Source organism: Neoarius graeffei, chromosome 10 (genome assembly GCF_027579695.1).
Source record: "Neoarius graeffei isolate fNeoGra1 chromosome 10, fNeoGra1.pri, whole genome shotgun sequence".
Classification (NCBI taxonomy): Eukaryota; Metazoa; Chordata; class Actinopteri; order Siluriformes; family Ariidae; genus Neoarius; species Neoarius graeffei.
Window position 1 is genome coordinate 53,970,954 of NC_083578.1, and position 18,041 is coordinate 53,988,994.

Here is an 18,041-nt window from a genome sequence, read left to right on the forward strand (position 1 = left end):
GCTGAAGAAGGAGTCCTATTGGGCCATGTTGACCTCCGGGACTCCTGAGGCAGCCGACGGGTATCGGTAGGCCAGGTGTGCTGCAGCTCGGGCAGTTGCGGAGGCAAAAACTCGGAACTGGGAGGAGTTCGGGGAGGCCATGGAGAAGGACTATCGGTCAGCCTCGAAGAAATTCTGGCAAACCATCCGGCGCCTCAGGAGGGGGAAGCAGTACTCTGCCAACACTGTTTACAGTGCGGGTGGGGAGCTGTTGACCTCGACTGGGGATATTGTCGGGCGGTGGAAGGAATACTTTGAGGATCTCCTCAATCCCACCGTCATGTCTTCCACTGAGGAGACTGAGGCTGATGACTCAGAGGTGGACTTGTCCATTACCCAAGCCGAAGTCACTGAGGTGGTTTGCAAGCTCCTCGGTGGCAAGGCACCGGGGGTGGATGAGATCCGCCCTGAGTATCTCAAGTCTCTGGATGTTGTGGGGCTGTCTTGGTTGACACGCCTCTGCAACATCGCGTGGCGGTCGGGGACAGTGCCTCTGGAGTGGCAGACTGGGGTGGTGGTCCCTCTTTTTAAGAAAGGGGACCGGAGAGTGTGCTCCAATTATAGGGGAATCACACTTCTCAGCCTCCCAGGGAAAGTTTACTCCAGGGTACTGGAGAGGAGAATTCGACCAATAGTCGAACCTCGGATCCAGGAGGAACAATGCGGTTTTCGTCCTGGTCGCGGAACACTGGACCAGCTCTATACCCTTCATAGGGTGCTCGAGGGTTCATGGGAGTTTGCCCAACCAGTCCACATGTGCTTTGTGGATCTGGAGAAGGCATTCGACCGTGTCCCCCGTGGTATTCTGTGGGGGGTGCTTCGGGAGTATGGGGTTCGGGGCTCTTTGCTAAGGGCTGTCCGGTCCCTGTACGAACAGAGCAGGAGTCTGGTTCGCATTGCCGGCAGTAAGTCAGACCTGTTCCCAGTGCATGTTGGACTCTGGCAGGGCTGCCCTTTGTCACCAGTTCTGTTCATAATTTTTATGGACAGAATTTCTAGGCGCAGCCAGGGGCCGGAAGGAATCCTGTTTGGGAACCACAGGATTTCATCTCTGCTTTTTGCGGATGATGTTGTCCTGTTGGCTTCTTCAAACCAGGACCTTCAGCATGCACTGGGGCAGTTTGCAGTCGAGTGTGAAGCGGCTGGGATGAGAATCAGCACCTCCAAGTCCGAGGCCATGGTTCTCGACCGGAAAAGGGTGGCTTGCCCTCTCCAGGTTGGTGGAGAAGTCCTGCCTCAAGTGGAGGAGTTTAAGTATCTCGGGATCTTGTTCACGAGTGAGGGAAGGATGGAGCGTGAGATCGACAGGCGGATCGGTGCAGCCTCCGCAGTGATGCGGTCGCTTTACCGGTCCGTCGTGGTGAAGAAGGAGCTGAGCCAAAAGGCGAAGCTCTCAATTTACCGGTCGATCTACGTTCCGACTCTCACCTATGGTCATGAGCTTTGGGTAATGACAGAAAGAACAAGATCGCGGATACAAGCGGCTGAAATGAGTTTCCTTCGCAGGGTGGCTGGGCGCTCCCTTAGAGATAGGGTGAGAAGCACAGTCACTCGGGAGGAGCTCGGAGTAGAGCCGCTGCTCCTCCACATCGAGAGGAACCAGCTGAGGTGGCTCGGGCATCTTTTTCGGATGCCTCCTGGACGCCTCCCTGGGGAGGTGTTCTAGGCATGTCCCCCCGGGAGGAGGCCCCGGGGAAGACCCAGGACACGCTGGAGGGACTATGTCTCTCGGCTGGCCTGGGAACGCCTCGGTGTTCTTCCCGAGGAGCTGGCCGAGGTGTCTGGGGAAAGGGAAGTTTGGGCTTCCATGCTTAGACTGCTGCCTCCGCGACCCGGTCCCGGATAAGCGGAAGAAGATGACGAGACGGGCCAGGATCTAGCATATTTTTTATGATGCTTAGTTTCATCTATATTATCAGTAACAAACATGCTGCTAGACTACCCAAGCATTAGATCAAATAAAATATATTGCATCTAATAAAATATGTCGCGTCCATGCAACCTGTTAAAAGCTTTACTATCTAGACCAAAGTTCTGTCCATGTTATACAAACTTACGGACTTGTTGAATGTTAATTTGAGTACGCTCAGGCTAGATCTAGATCTATGGGATTTTTATAACTGATTGGCTTTGAGTGAGAAGAAGTGTTAGGAGAAATAACAGGTGCACAGTGCTTTCACACTAACCTGATATAAAATGCTCTCCACACACATGGGAATGCTTTGTTCGCATCTAGTCTTCCTGTTTAACTGCAGCTTGCCATTTTTCTTACCTTTCTGGGTTTGCCGGGAAGTGGTGAAAAGTTAAACTAGGCTTATCTCCATGTATCTTATTACAGATGCATTATTACAGTCTTATTACAGTCTCTTATTAAAAGCACTACAGGTCTCTGGCATTGTTCTTTTAGATGTAACGTCTACAAGTTTATCTGTAGATGTTTACTGAATTGGGCTTACAATCACTCGCGTACACTTCTGCCAGTCGTTGTGAAACACAAAGCTTGCCTGGCAACATGGCCACATCAACAAATCTGCAGTTATGATGATGTCATGTGAAAGGCCCCAAAGCCATCCATCCATCCATTATCTATACCACTTATCCATCAGTGTCACGAAGGAAGCTGGAATCAATCCCAGCTGACTTTGGGCAAGGGTTGCGGTTCACCATGGCCAATCAAAAAGGCAAAAAATCATTCACACCCACATTCACACCTTTGGGCAATTTGGAGCAGCCTGTCAACCTAATCTGCATGTTTTTGGACTGCAGAAGGAAACTGGATCACCTGGAGGAAACCCACACAGGCATGGGAAGAACACGCAAACTCCACACAGAAAGGCCTCAGTCAGCCATGAGGTTTGACCGCAATAACTTCTTGATGAGAGATGACAGTTGGGTCATTCTATAATTAGGGGTACATTTGATGTTAACCAAAAAGAGAAAATATCAGTATTATTTTCTGATAAATAAACTACATGTTTCCATAATATACACCCTCAATGTATTAAATTCATTATTTGGCAAGCTTAAACTCAAATGGGTTTTTAATTTTTTTAATGCAAATAAACATTTGTTTCATTTTTTTGTCAACTGTGTTACGGACAAATGTTGTCTCATATAAGACTTATATGAAATACTACATATTTGACAACACATTTATTTGAAAGTGTCTGAGTCTATTCACCAGGGGTTTTGAGATTATATGTCTAACTGATTTGAAAATATGAATTTTGGGCTTCATTATGAGAATTCTGTGAGACGCTATGGTGAAGGATGAAACTTTTTTCAGCATAAATTCACATTATACTAAATTTAAAGTCATTCACCATCCTAATATAATACTTCCCTCTTCAGAGATATCCTCCAACTGTTTTTGTTGCAGTTTATCCAACATCTAAAGTCTTTATGGCACAAAAACCACATGTAACACAGTTGACAGACAAAGTAACACGGTTGACAGGACACAACAAGAGTAATCTTTTTTAATATAAAAAATAATTAATTATTAATCGTGAATTATTTATTTAAATGTAATCAATTTTCAAGTGAACAGACTAAAAATCATTTCAACAATAGATAACAATTTATGGGAACATAGCAAACTTGAACATTATGGTGTTATAGTTAAGTTGATAAATTCAATTGAACAGATAAAAACAAACTTGAACATTTTTAATCTCTAGTGTGTTATAGTTAAGTTGATAAATTCAATTGAACAGATCAAAAACAAACTTGAACATTTTAATCCACCATGTCTATAATCAATCATGTTCAGATGTCCATCGCTGATGTGTCTCACAGGTCTGAGATCTTGGACCATATGTCCCTGTCAATCTCCATATGACGTGAGGTCACAGAGGTTGGAGGAAGAGTCATTCTGATCATATCTTCATGTAAATACCATAAAATGTCATCCCACTGTGGCCAGAAGAAGCGGGTGAGTCCAATCTGGTGCATGCATTTCACTTTCACATGTGTTTCATTCACCTCCTGAATCAATCCAGGATAAATCTCACCATCATATTTCAGACAACACCACTGGCCAATGATCTCATCTCATCTCATTATCTCTAGCCGCTTTATCCTTCTACAGGGTCGCAGGCAAGCTGGAGCCTATCCCAGCTGACTACGGGCGAAAGGCGGGGTACACCCTGGACAAGTCGCCAGGTCATCACAGGGCTGACACATAGACACAGACAACCATTCACACTCACATTCACACCTACGGTCAATTTAGGGTCCTGGCCAATGATGTCTGAGCTTTTCCAAGCAATAACAGGTGGATTGTGACTGTTATCCTCCTCTGTGTGTGCTCTTGCCTGAACCTCGAAGGTGAAGATTTTAGGATTAGAACAGCAACACTCCTGGGTCTGTCTTATCGAACAAATGCAGCTTACATCACTGTAAGTGATTTGTCCTGGGGTAACTGTTGCAACTTGGTGAATGCACATGGTTGATGACACCACTGGGAGACTCTCTGGCATGCTCTCTGTTGCTTTCTTTTTCTCTCTGCTCTGGCGTTGGGCTCTTTTCCAGTATTTTTGTTTCCTTCTCTTTTCCCTCTCACTTAAATCTTTCACTGTCTTCACCTTCCCTAGCATTTTGTTTTCATGCCACTTCTCTCTGTGTTTCTGTAAATATACAGCCCTTCTCTCGGGATCAGCATCACGCCGAGCCCTGTACTGGCACTGCTTCTCAGCAGCTGATAATCTAATCTCCCTAAAAGACAAATCCCTGTATTTATCTCAATATGAAAAAAAATTGTGACAATACTACTGACACTGTCAACCGTGTTATTCCCTGTCAACTGTGTTACCGTTGATGGGTAACACGGTTGACAGGTAACACAGTTGACATTTCAGCCATTTTTAGCACTTTGGGCTAACTACAGACCTCAGACCTGTCGCCCGAAGACCTTGATCAACTCATATTTTTATACACTTTATCTTCATATTTGTAAATCTAACATCTAAAACAAGTTCACATGAATATGTTGGTAACACAGTTGACCATCAATTAATCTACTCTATGTGTACACAATAATATTGATAAAATATTGAAGAGGAGAAGTAAAGACTTACCACTCTGCCTTCAAATTTCCCTCCAAAAAGGGAATATCACATCACATGGTCTTGGACATGTGACTTAAGAACAAACCATTGCAGATTTATGGGGGGAGGGGGTTTCAGTGGGTAACACGGTTGACAGCGATTTCTCGGACACACAAATTTGTTAATTTAATGTATATGAATGAGAAAAAATAGATTATAAAACACCTTTGTCATATTATGTATATTATTTTTAACAAATATTTATGATTTTCTTATGCAAAAGCATGTAATATAATATTAATCTAAAGAGCCAAACCTGAAATTTGGCAAATCGGACAGCATAAAAACAACAAATTCTAGTATAGTATATGCATTTTTTGCAAAATAAATGATGGGATCTGTTGACTTTTTTGTATTAAATAAAAGAGAAATGTGTCCTGATGTAAAACTGATCAGGGCTTTGAGTGAATAGTTAGTAAAATTGAAATTACAGCCAATGGACATGACATGTACCCCTAATTATAGAATGACCCAGTTACAGTATACATTAATCATTTATTTACAAATATACATAGGTAAACAAGGGCATTTTGTACTTGTTATTTAATATACAAAGTTCAATATTGTTTATTCAGCGTTTATTCATTGTTCAACATTTATTACATTATTCAGAGCAAAAGTTTATTGTGGCAGCGGGGGCGTGGCCAAGCAGCAGTCTGTGAATGGAGGGCAGGGTCAGGGAAGGTAAGTGGCTAGGTCATTACACCTGATGTCAATTTGTGTGTGTGTGTGTGTGTGTGTGTTTTGTTGCAGGGATGGAGTATAAAGGGAGGGGGAGAGGAGAGAAGAGTCTCTCCCCGACCACAACACTTGTGTGTGTGTGTGTGTGTGTGTGTGTGTGTGTGTGTGTGTGTGTGAGTGAGTAAGTAAGAAAGAAAGAAAGAAAGCTGAAAAGCCGAATAAAGTGCATGTGTGTAAACACAAACTCTCGCCTGCCGTGCTTCTGTGCTCCACCCACACCAGGGTTTACTACAGTGGTGCCGAAACCCGGGAAGCACAGAAGGGAACCGCCCCATGGAGTCCTCCCCGTTCAACGAGCTCATCATTGCCCTCGCTACCGCCCAACAGAACCAGCATCAAGAGCTGATCACCCTCCGGAAGGAGCAGCAGCAGCACTTCACAGCCTTGATGCTGGCCCAGCAGGAAGATCGCCAGGCATTCCGGCACCGGCTCACGTCAGCAGGGCCGCCGGCAACCGCTGCCACCACCCTCACGAAGATGGGACCGCAGGACAATCTGGAAGCGTTCCTCGCTCTCTTTGAGCAAACAGCCAAGGCGTGGGGGTGGCCGCTGGAGCAGCATGCGGCGCGCCTCCTCCCACTCTTAACTGGCGAGGCGCAGCTCGCAGCGCAGCAGCTCCCTGCTGACAGCTGGCTGGTCTTTGCAGACCTGAGGAAAGCCATCCTGCAGCGGCTCGGCTGCTCCCTGGAGCAACAACGTCAGCGCTTCCGGACGCTGACACTGGAGGAGGTCGGCCGGCCGGCCGTTTGCATTTGGCCAGCAACTCCGGGACGCCTGCCGGCGGTGGCTGAGGGCGGAAGACCGCGACGCTGAGGAGATCATCGATCTGGTGGCACTGGAGCAGTTTATCTCTCAACTTCCGGAAGGAACGGCGGAATGGGTCCAGTGTCACCACCCGGCGTCACTGGAACGAGCCATCGAGCTGGCGGAGGACCATCTGGAGGTGGCTCTGATGGCAGGCAGACGAGGCACCTCCCCTTGCTTCTCTTCCCCCTCTCTCTCTCCCTCTCTCTCTCCTGTCTCTTGTCCCCCTCCCCACTCCGTTCCCCTGCCACGAAGGCGGCGGCTGGCTCCTCCGCAGCCGGCCTGTCGCACCCGTGGTGTCCTCCTATCTCCCTCTTCTGTGTCTGTGTTGTCTCCCCCTCAGGTGAGTGACACCCATAACACCAGTGCAGAGGGAAAGCCTGGGCCGGTGTGCTGGCGCGGCAGGGAATCTTGGGTACTGATTGGCTGGGATTTAAAGAATTAATGGAGTATTTAACACGCAGTGGGTCCTGCCCTAGTAGGCCATGGGAAGATCCTGGTGTGGTATTGGCTGGAGAAGCTGTCACAGAGCCGTCTGCGTCACCACCGCGTCAGAGTGAGGAGCACTCCGCTCCTCCTCCCTCTCTTGGGGATTCTCTTGGGGATTTCCCATTAGAGCAGTCGCGAGACGAGACTCTGCGCCATGCGTTTGACCAAGTGAGAGTAATTGATGGTTAAACTCTTCAGCCAAGCGCGGCGCCAACCTTCCCCTATTTTGCCATTATTAAAGATAGATTGTACCGAGTGACGCAGGACACTCAAACCAAGGAACAAGTAACCCAGTTGTTAATCCCAAAGAGCCACAGGGAACTCGTATTCCATGTGGCTCACTTTAATCCCATGGCTGGACACTTGGGGCAAGACAAAACACTAGCCCGAATAATGGCCCGGTTCTATTGGCCTGGGATTCGCGGGGATGTCCATCGGTGGTGTGTGGCATGCCGTGAATACCAATTAGTAAATCCCGCGGCCACTCCAAAAGTGCAGTTGCACCCTCTTCCTCGAATCGAGACCCCATTTGAGCAAATTGGGATGGATCTCGTCGGGCCATTAGATCGGTCAGCACGGGGATATTGCTTTATTTTAGTTCTGGTGGACTATGCAACGCAATATCCGGAGGCAGTGCCTCTCCGCAATATCTCAGCACGCAGTATTGCGGAAGCACTCTTCCGCGTTATCTTCCGGGTCGGGATTCTGAAAGAAATCCTGACAGACCAAGGCACCTCGTTTATGTCATGCACACTGCGCGAGCTGTATGGGTTACTGGGGATTAAGTCCATTCGCACCAGTGTATATCACCCACAAACTCAAAAACATAATCCAGAAATTCGTTAGTGAAGATGCGCGTAATTGGGATAAGTAGCTCGAGCCCCTGTTGTTCGCAAACGAGAGGTCCCGCAAGCCTCCACAGGGTTTTCTCCCTTCGAATTATTATATGGGCGTAAGCCGCGTGGCATTCTGGATGTGCTGCGGGAAAATTGGGAGGAGGGACCTTCATTGAGTAAAAATGAAATCCAGTACGTTCTTGACCTGCGCACAAAACTCCACACCCTCATGCAATTAACACAGGAGAATTTACGGCAGGCACAAGAACGTCAAAGCCGGCTGTACGACAGGGGCACGCGCCTTAGAGAATTCACGCCGGGAGAAAAAGTACTCATATTATTGCCCACGTCGAGTTCTAAATTAGTCGCCAAGTGGCAAGGGCCCTTTGAGGTCACACGGCGAGTCGGGGACGTCGACTATGAGGTAAAGTGAACGGATAGGGGCGGGGCACTGCAAGTATACCACCTCAACCTTTTAAAATGCTGGAATGAGGGGGTCCCCGTGGCGTTGGCGTCGGTCGTCCCAGAGAAGGCGGAGCTGGGGCCGGAGGTAAAAAAGATAACATCGCAGACCACTCTGGTCCCCTGTGGAGACCACCTCTCACCGACCCAACTCACGGAGGTAGCCAGGTTGCAGAAGGAATTTTCCGACGTGTTCTTGCCCCTTCCTGGTCGTACCCACCTCATAGAACACCACATTGAAACGCCCCCGGGGGTGGTAGTGCGCAGCTGCCCTTACCGCTTGCCCGAACACAAGAAAAGGTGGTTCGGGATAAACTCAAGGCCATGCTCAAAATGGGCATAATCGAGGAGTCCCACAGTGACTGGAGCAGCCCAGTGGTCCTGGTTCCCAAGACTGATGGGTCGGTCCGGTTCTGTGTGGACTATAGAAAGGTCAACGTGGTGTCTAAATTTGATGCGTACCCAATGCCTTGCATTGATGAGTTGCTTGATCAGTTAGGTGCTGCTCACTTTTATTTGACACTGGATCTAACCAAGGGATATTGGCAGATCCCCTTGACTCCTCTATCCCAAGAGAAAACGGCCTTTTCCACACCGTTTGGTTTACACCAATTTGTCACGCTCCCCTTTGGGTTATTTGGGGCGCCCGCTATGTTCCAGCGGCTTATGGACAGGGTCCTCCGCCCTCATGCTGCCTACGCGGCCGCCTATCTAGGCAACATAATAATCTACAGTCATGATTGGCCGCGGCAGTTGGAACACCTGAGGGCTGTTCTAAAGTCGCTGAGGCGAGCAGGCCTCACAGCTAACCCGAAAAAGTGTACGACTAGGCAGGTGGAAGTACGGTATCTGGGGTTCCACTTGGGTCATGGGCAGGTGCGTCCCCAAATTAACAAGACTGCACCGATTGCAGCCTGCCCGAGGCCCAAGACCAAAAAGGAGGTGAGGCGGTTCTTGGGGCTGGCTGGCTATTATCGTAGGTTTATACTATTCGGACGTCACCAGCCCGCTAACCGACCTCACTAAAAAGGGGGCTCCAGATCCGGTCCAGTGGACGGAGCAATGCCAACAGGCCTTCTCGGAGGTAAAAGCTGCACTGTGTGGGGGGCCACTTTTACACTCCCCTGACTTCTCCCTCCCCTTTATTTTGCAGACTGATGCATCGGACAGGGGGCTGGGGGCCGTTTTGTCCCAGGAGGTGGAAGGTGAGGAGCGCCCGGTGCTGTACATCAGCCGGAAGCTGTTGATGCGCGAGAGCAAGTACAGCACAATTGAAAAGGAGTGTCTCGCCATCAAGTGGGCGGTCCTCGCCCTCCGATACTACCTGCTGGGGCGCCCTTTCACTCTCTGTTCAGACCACGCGCCCCTCCAGTGGCTCCACCGCATGAAGGATGCCAATGCGCGGATCACCCATTGGTATCTTGCGCTCCAGCCATTTAAGTTCGAGGTGATCCACAGGCCGGGGGCGCAGATGGTGGTGGCGGACTTCCTGTCCCGTCGGGGGGGGGAGTCAGCTTCAGGCCGGACGGCTCCCCGGCCTGAGTCAGGCGGTGGGGGTATGTGGCAGCGGGGGCGTGGCCAAGCAGCAGTCTGTGAATGGAGGGCGGGGTCAGGGAAGGTAAGTGGCTAGGTCGTTATACCTGATGTCAATTTGTGTGTGTGTGTGTGTGTGTGTGTGTGTGTGTATATGTGTTTTGTTGCAGGGATGGAATATAAAGGGAGGGGGAGAGGAGAGAAGAGTCTCTCCCCGACCACAACACTTGTGTGTGTGTGTGTGTGTGTGTGTGTGTGTGTGTGTGTGTGTGTGAGTGAGTGAGTGAGTGAGTGAGTGACTAAGTAAGAAAGAAAGAAAGCTGAAAAGCCGAATAAAGTGCGTGTGTGTAAACACAAACTCTCACCTGCCGTGCTTCTGTGCTCCACCCACACCGGGGTTTACTACATTTATCTTTTAAAAAAAGAAGTGACATGAAATATTAACATGAAAATTTTATATTGACAAAACTTTAGTTACCTGTTTTTTAGAGATTCACAGTAAGGGCTCACATAATTAGCACTTATATCAGATATAACACATTTCTAATGCAGTTGGGATGAAACTGGTGTACTCAGTGTGAAATGCAGTGTACACCACAGTCTACTAGTTCAATGGAATATGATACATGTCTGACTTCTTTGCGATCTTTACTGCAACCATCTTGTGCTTACTCATTGTTTGGGTCTTTCTGTGTCTTGAATTGACCCTGATCTCACTCTAATGGTCCATGGTCATATAGGAAGTCTCATATGCTTGAGCTGCAGGTCTCAACACTTGTCTTCAAGGTCACATCTACACTTTCATCTTCAGGGAGACAATGGAGAAAGCTTTCTCTTGAGTTAGTTAAGGTTTTGCCCCAATCGCAGAGAACTTCAGCTGGTATTTTAAAAAAATTGTCTTTTTCTTTTCATGCCAGAAAAATTAGCCAGACGCACAGCAGATCAAAACAACACACTGGAGGTTTCTGTTTGCCAGGCCTTTCCCCCCACCTCTGGTAAATACTTGGCCTGTATTTACTCAAACCAAACCAGCCAAAAACAATTTTTTAGTCATTAGATACATAAAAAGACTGTCAGGTAGGCAATCCAGGATACATTCCCCTCTCCCTCTACACTTCCTGGGCAGACTCTGGATTCACAGCATCCCTGACCAGAATAAAAAGGTTAATGAAGATGAATGAATGAATGAATGGTTTTACAAAAAAAATCAGTGCATGGGCGGCACGGTGGTGTAGTGGTTAGCACTGTCGCCTCACAGCAAGAAGGTCCGGGTTCGAGCCCCGTGGCCGGCGAGGGCCTTTCTGTGCGGAGTTTGCATGTTCTCCCCGTGTCCGCGTGGGTTTTCTCTGGGTGCTCTGGTTTCCCCCACAGTCCAAAGACATGCAGGTTAGGTTAACTGGTGGCTCTAAATTGACCGTAGGTGTGAATGTGAGTGTGAATGGTTGTCTGTGTCTATGTGTCAGCCCTGTGATGACCTGGCGACTTGTCCAGGGTGTACCCCGCCTTTCGCCCGTAGTCAGCTGGGATAGGATCCAGCTTGCCTGCGACCCTGTAGAAGGATAAAGCGGCTAGAGATAATGAGATGAGAATGAAATCAGTGCATGTTACAAATGCTTCATTGTACCAACCTATCCCAAGGCTGTGTCTGGTTCTTTGATTTTTCTTCATTTCCCTGTCTTTCTATCTATCTAATATAAGCAGGGCCCAGGTGGCTCACGCCCAGCAGGGTGCTGGAGATGGCCTCTGCTAAATGACTATTTTGTTGCAGTGCTGAAGGCCGGCCCTTACAAACTAGCTGCCTGGGTCCATCTGATTGATTTTTCTGTCTTCTTATAAATTATTTTCACTGTTCTGGAATATCATGGTAATAACAGCAGCTTAGATGAGTAATATTGTCACTAAAAATGCTAGAGGACAATAATGTAATACTTTACAGATTAGATATTTATTTCTCTTAGTGTACTGCAGTGGGATTCAAAACCACTCAGAGGTATTATACAAGATTAGAAGAGTAATTAAATGACTGAAATAGTATACATACTATACTACTATATTATATTCTTAAGATAAGCAGTGTGTAAATGGTAACTTTTTTAATTTTTCTGCTGCTGAAGTTCAGGCTGCATTCAGGATGAGGACAATGTGTCTCATTTCACCCCATTATGGTAGAGGTCAAAAATCCAGGCACATTAACCATTCATCAATGACATTTGGCATTCAGTATTGAATATCTCTAGAGACCTGAGCTGGACATATGAGGAGAAGGACAAGGAGGAGGCTGCACTAGTCTCAGGTGATGGTACCAAATAACAGAACCCATTTAATTATGTTCAGTCATGAATGTGGAAGAAAATTACACAGATTTAGCTACACATATATATATGGGCCTGTTTGCATTATGAACTTGTCAGCCTGTAAGTTAAAACTGATGGATGTAGGATTTGGGGATTTGAAAACCTTTCTGGGGGAAAAATGCTATTGCAAGTTACATAAGGAAGGTCATTTCATAATGTCCTGGACAATACATGCTTAAGGACTGTTCAATCTTGTCCCCCAAACTACACACTAGTACCCCTAGATAGTAACGTTTGACAATTTTTTAGTATGTTAGTTGATTGTTTGTGATCCCCCAAGTATTTGCAAGTAGGAGGGTATCTGTTGCCTTTATAATTATCTTCTTAGTGTTATGGAGAAATTTAAAAACATATATGTACTATGGAGGAATATTTTGAATGACATTAAATTACAGATGGATGGATGGATGGATGGATGGATGGATGGATGGATAGATAGATAGATAGATAGATAGATAGATAGATAGATAGATAGATAGATAGATAGATAGATAGATAGATAGATAGATAGATTCTAATACAATTAATTAATAATACAATTAAAACATTAATGTTGTACAATTATTGTGCTAGTTTGTTTAGATTTAACTGTCAGTTTTAACCATTCAACACAGAGAGCTTCATGATTGGCTGTTTTTATGGCACTATCACTTCTTTGCAGTCTACAACAATCAAGAAATGAGCGATTGGACTGTGAAGGCAAGTCAATCATCACCATGGCAACACTCAGTGCCTCTAACCACACAGACAGGCAGGGAGCTGTTGAAAGGACATGTATAAAATATCATCTGTGATGAAAAGAAGTAACAATCACTAGATCTTTGAGTTAGAAATATTTGATGGTCTGCATTACTGTCCCATTTGCAGTTAATCTCAATAGAATTTACACCATAGTTAATGTACTATGTAAAAAAAGGCAATGTTTGTCATTCCCTTAGCTAAACATACATAAATGGTATGCTATAAATGACCAGAAAAAATACATTTAGCAAAGATGTTCTGGATAATAAAAGAAAATGGACGTATCTATCAGCCAAGCAGACAAAATTAAACATAATGCCTTTACTTAACTTCTACTACTATTAATAGTAAAACATATTGTATGAGAATAGCTGCACCAAAAAAATTTTATATTGACGTTTTTAATTTTACAGTGCAGCTTGTTAAATATGAGCATGCACTTTGTGTCTGGTGAATAGATATCTGCCTCTAGATATTAGTTTGATGTTCATATGACAGAACCTCAACTATTTTTAAATGCTTTAAAACGTGTTATGTGCTTTGTCTTCCCACAGGAGACTTTTACACCATCAGCATTTCATGGCTCAAAAGGGTATATGAGACTCAGAGAGTAAAAACAATCAGATACATAGAGGATATTACACTGTTGTGTGAAGATATGAAGTTTATCTTAAGTGGTGAACATATTCACAAATAAGCAAAGCAAATGAGTGAAAATATTTTCAACACAAGAAGATAAGTTCATATATTTGTGCCACCATGTAATGTTCTTTATATTATATGGACACATCCACAAAAAAATACGCAAGTTAATAAAAAGAATTTGAATGTTGAACTGGTTCACCATTTTGACAACACACATCCAGTCAGCAGGAAAACACTGGGAGTGACGTCATCAGCATTAAAAATATCGGAAAATATGACACTCTGATCTGCAATGCATTTCGTATGAAAAATGCCAGTTTTTCAACACAAGAAGATAAACTTCATATCTTCAAGCCAACATGTGATTTTCTTTTTATTATACAGACATGCACAAACAAAAAGTACCTAAATTTATCCAAACAATTCATTGATTTCCTCACAAGGTCAAGGTCTTTTTATTTGTCAAGTCAAGTTTATTTTTATAGTGCTTTTAACAGCAGACACTGTTGCAAAGCAACTTTATAGAAAATTAAAAACTTTAAACATGAGCTAATTTTATCCCTACTCTATCCCCAGTGAGCAAGCCTGTGGCGATGGTGGCAAGGAAAAACTCCCCCAGACGACATGATGAAGAAACCTTGAGAGGAACCAGACTCAAAAGAGAACCCATCCTCATTTGGGTGATAACAGATAACATGATTATACAATGCCTTGAAAAAGTATTCATACCCCTTGAACTTTTTCACATTTTTCCACCTTACAACCACAAACTTAAGTTTTTTATTGAGATTTTATGTGATAGACCAACACAGAGTAGCACATAATTGTGAAGTGAAACGAAAATGATAAATGGTCTTCAAAATTTTAAACAAATAAAATTCTGAAAAACGTGGTGTGCATTAGTATTCAGCCCCCTGTACTCTGATACCTCTAAATACAATCCAGTGCAATCAATTGCCTTCAGAAGTCATCTAATTAGTTAGAGTCCTACTGTGTGTAATTTACTCTCAGCATAAATACACTTGTTCTGTGAAGGCCTCAGTGGTTTGTTAGAGAACACTGAAGAACAAACAGCATCATGAAGACCAAAGAACTCACCAGACAGGTCAGGGATAAAGTTCTGAAGAAGTTTAAAGCAGGGTTAGGTTATAAAAAAATATCCCAAGCTCTGAACATCTCAAGAAGCACTGTTCAATCCATCATTCAAAAATGGAAAAAGTATGGCACAACTGCAAACCTACCAAGACATGGCTGTCCACCTAAACTGACCAAGCGAGCAAGGAGAGCACTAGTCAGAGAAGCAGCCAAGAGGCCCATGATCACTCTGGAGGAGCTGCAGAAATCCACAGCTCAGGTGGGAGAATCTGTGCACAGGACAACTATAAGTCGTACACTCCACAAATCTGGCCTTTTTGGAAGAGTGGCAAGAAGAAAGCCATTGTTGAAAGACAGGCATAAGAAGTCCCGTTTGCAGTTTGCCAGAAGCCATGTAGGGGACACAGCAAACATGTGGAAGAAGGTGCTTTGATCAGATGAGACCAAAGTTGAACTTTTTGGCCTAAATGCAAAGCGCTATGTGTGGCGGAAAACTAACACTGCTCATCACCCTGCACACACCATCCCCACTGTGAAACATGGTGGTGGCAGCATCATGCTATGGGGATGCTTTTCTTCAGCAGGGGCAGGGAAGCTGGTCAGAGTTGATGGGAAGATGGATGGAGCTAAATATAGGGCAATCCTGGAAGAAAACCTGTTGGAGGCTGCAAAAGACTTGAGACTGGGAAGGAGATTCACCTTCCAGCAAGACAATGACCCTAAACATACAGCCAGAGCTACAATGGAATGGTTTAGATCAAAGAATATTAATGTGTTAGAATGGCCCAGTCAAAGTCCAGACCTAAATCCCATTGAGCATCTGTGGCAAGACTTGAAAATTGCTGTTCACAGACACTCTCCATCCAATCTGGCTGAGCTTGAGCTATTTTGCAAAGAAGAATGGGCAAAACATTTCAGTGTCTAGATGTGCAAAGCTGGTAGAGACATACCACAAAAGACTTGCAGCTGTAATTGCAGCAAAAGGTGGCTCTACAAAGTATTGATGCAGGGGGGCTGAATACTAATGCACATCACATTTTTCAGATTTTTATTTGTTTAAAATTTTGAAGACCATTTATCTTTTTCGTTTCACTTCACAATTATGTGCTACTCTGTGCTGGTCTATCACATAAAATCTCAATAAAAAACTTTTAAGTTCGTGGTTGTAAGGTGGAAAAATGTGAAAAAGTTCAAGGGGTATGAATACTTTTTCAAGGGACTGTAAATAACTTGCTTCTATAACTGTGTCCTATATAGTCACAAAGTATAACTGTGTAACCAGGAAACTGATTATAGTTTTAACATGAAGTGTGTTTTGTTGAAGTTATAAACTGTTCACTGATGGAAACTTGAATGCAAAACTGTTCATGACAACTGCAGTCCTAAAGTTAGCAAGTCAACTGTTGTCTTCAGGCATAAAAGCATTACTTTAAGTGTCCAGAGCCATCTTCCAAGTGCGACTTTCGACTGTCCATATGGGGCCGTCCTCCACAGGAGCAATGTGATGAGAGTCCAGCCAGATGGATCAGGATGGATCAGGTAGGTCCGGGGAGCAGAAGAGGTCAGTATCTCAATCTCAGGATCGACATGTAACTCGGAGGGACAGAGAGAGAGAGAGAGAGAGAGAGAGAGAGAGAGAGAGAGAAAACACAGGTTGTTAGGCCTGCCCAGTGTCACCTAATGAGTAAGAACAGTATATAATATATTTTGCATCGAGTGGAAGCAGGGACTCCGGCAAAACTAACTATGACAGCATAACTAAAAGGGGAGAGCCAGAAGGTAACACAGGCATGACAGCACCCTGGGACATAAAGCAACCAGCAACTACACCGTCAACAAACCTGAGTGAGCAAGCAAGTGGTGGTGGGGGGGGGGGATGACAGCATCCATACATCCCAGTTTACTAAAACACTCTATGCCTGAGGACCCTCCAGATCTACTCCTTTACTTAATAAAAACTATTAACAAAAGGCTTGACTAAACAGATGTTTTCTACCTAGACTTAAACACTGAGACTGTGTCTGAGTCCTGAACACTACTTGGAAGACTGTTCCATAACTGTGGGGCTTTGTAAGAAAAGGTTCTGCCCCCTGATGTAGCCTTCACTATACGAGGTACCAGCAGATAGCCTGAACCTTTTGATCTAAGTAGGTGTGGCAGGTCATAAAGGACCAGAAGTTCGCTCAGGTACTGTGGTGCGAGACCATTTAGTGCTTTAAAGGTCAATAGTAGTATCCATCCATTATCTATAGCTGCTTATCCTGTTCTACAGGGTCACAGGCAAGCTGGAGCCTATCCCAGCTGACTATGGGTGAGAGGCGGGGTACACCCTGGACAAGTCGCCAGGTTATCGCAGGGCTGTCAATAGTAGTATTTTATAATAAATATGAAATTTGATTGGGAGCCAATGCAGTGTGGATAAGACAGGGGTGATATGGTCATATCTTCTAGTTCTAATAAGGACTCTTGCTGCTGCATTTTGAACTAACTGGAGCTTGTTTATGCACTTATTGGAACATCCAGACAGTAAGGCATTACAATAATCCGACCTAGAGGTAACAAAAGCATGAAATAGTTTTTCTGCGTCATGTAGTGACATTATATTTCTTATCTTAGCAATATTTCTGAGATGAAAGAAAGCTATCCGGGTAATGCTATCAATATGAGTTTCAAATGAAAGACGAGTCAATGATCACCCCGAGGTCTTTTACTGCTACACATGAAGAAATAGAAAGGCCATCCAGAGTTACTGTGCAATCAGAAAACCTACTTCTAGCTGTATGTGGTCCTAGTACAAGTACTTCTGTCTTGTCAGAATTAAGCAGAAGGAAGTTAATAAGCATCCAGTGTCTAATGTCCTTTACACATTTCTCAATTTTATTAAGCTGGTGTCTCTCATCTGGCTTTGCAGAAACATACAACTGTGTGTCATCAGCATAACAGTGGAAACCAAGTGTTGGCAGGCAAAACAAACCTCGCCCAGTAGCACTTATGATGAACATGAAGGAAGATATCGCGAAAAAAAGGTACCTTATGGGAAAATGTGGCTACTGCTTATAAATAATTTTGTTCTGATACAATGTCCATACAGTAAATATAGCATATATATTTACTCAATGAGGCAGTAGCCACAAAAATGAAGCGTAATCCAAAAATGAACAATTTAAAAATCACAGAAGTAAAATATACTGTCT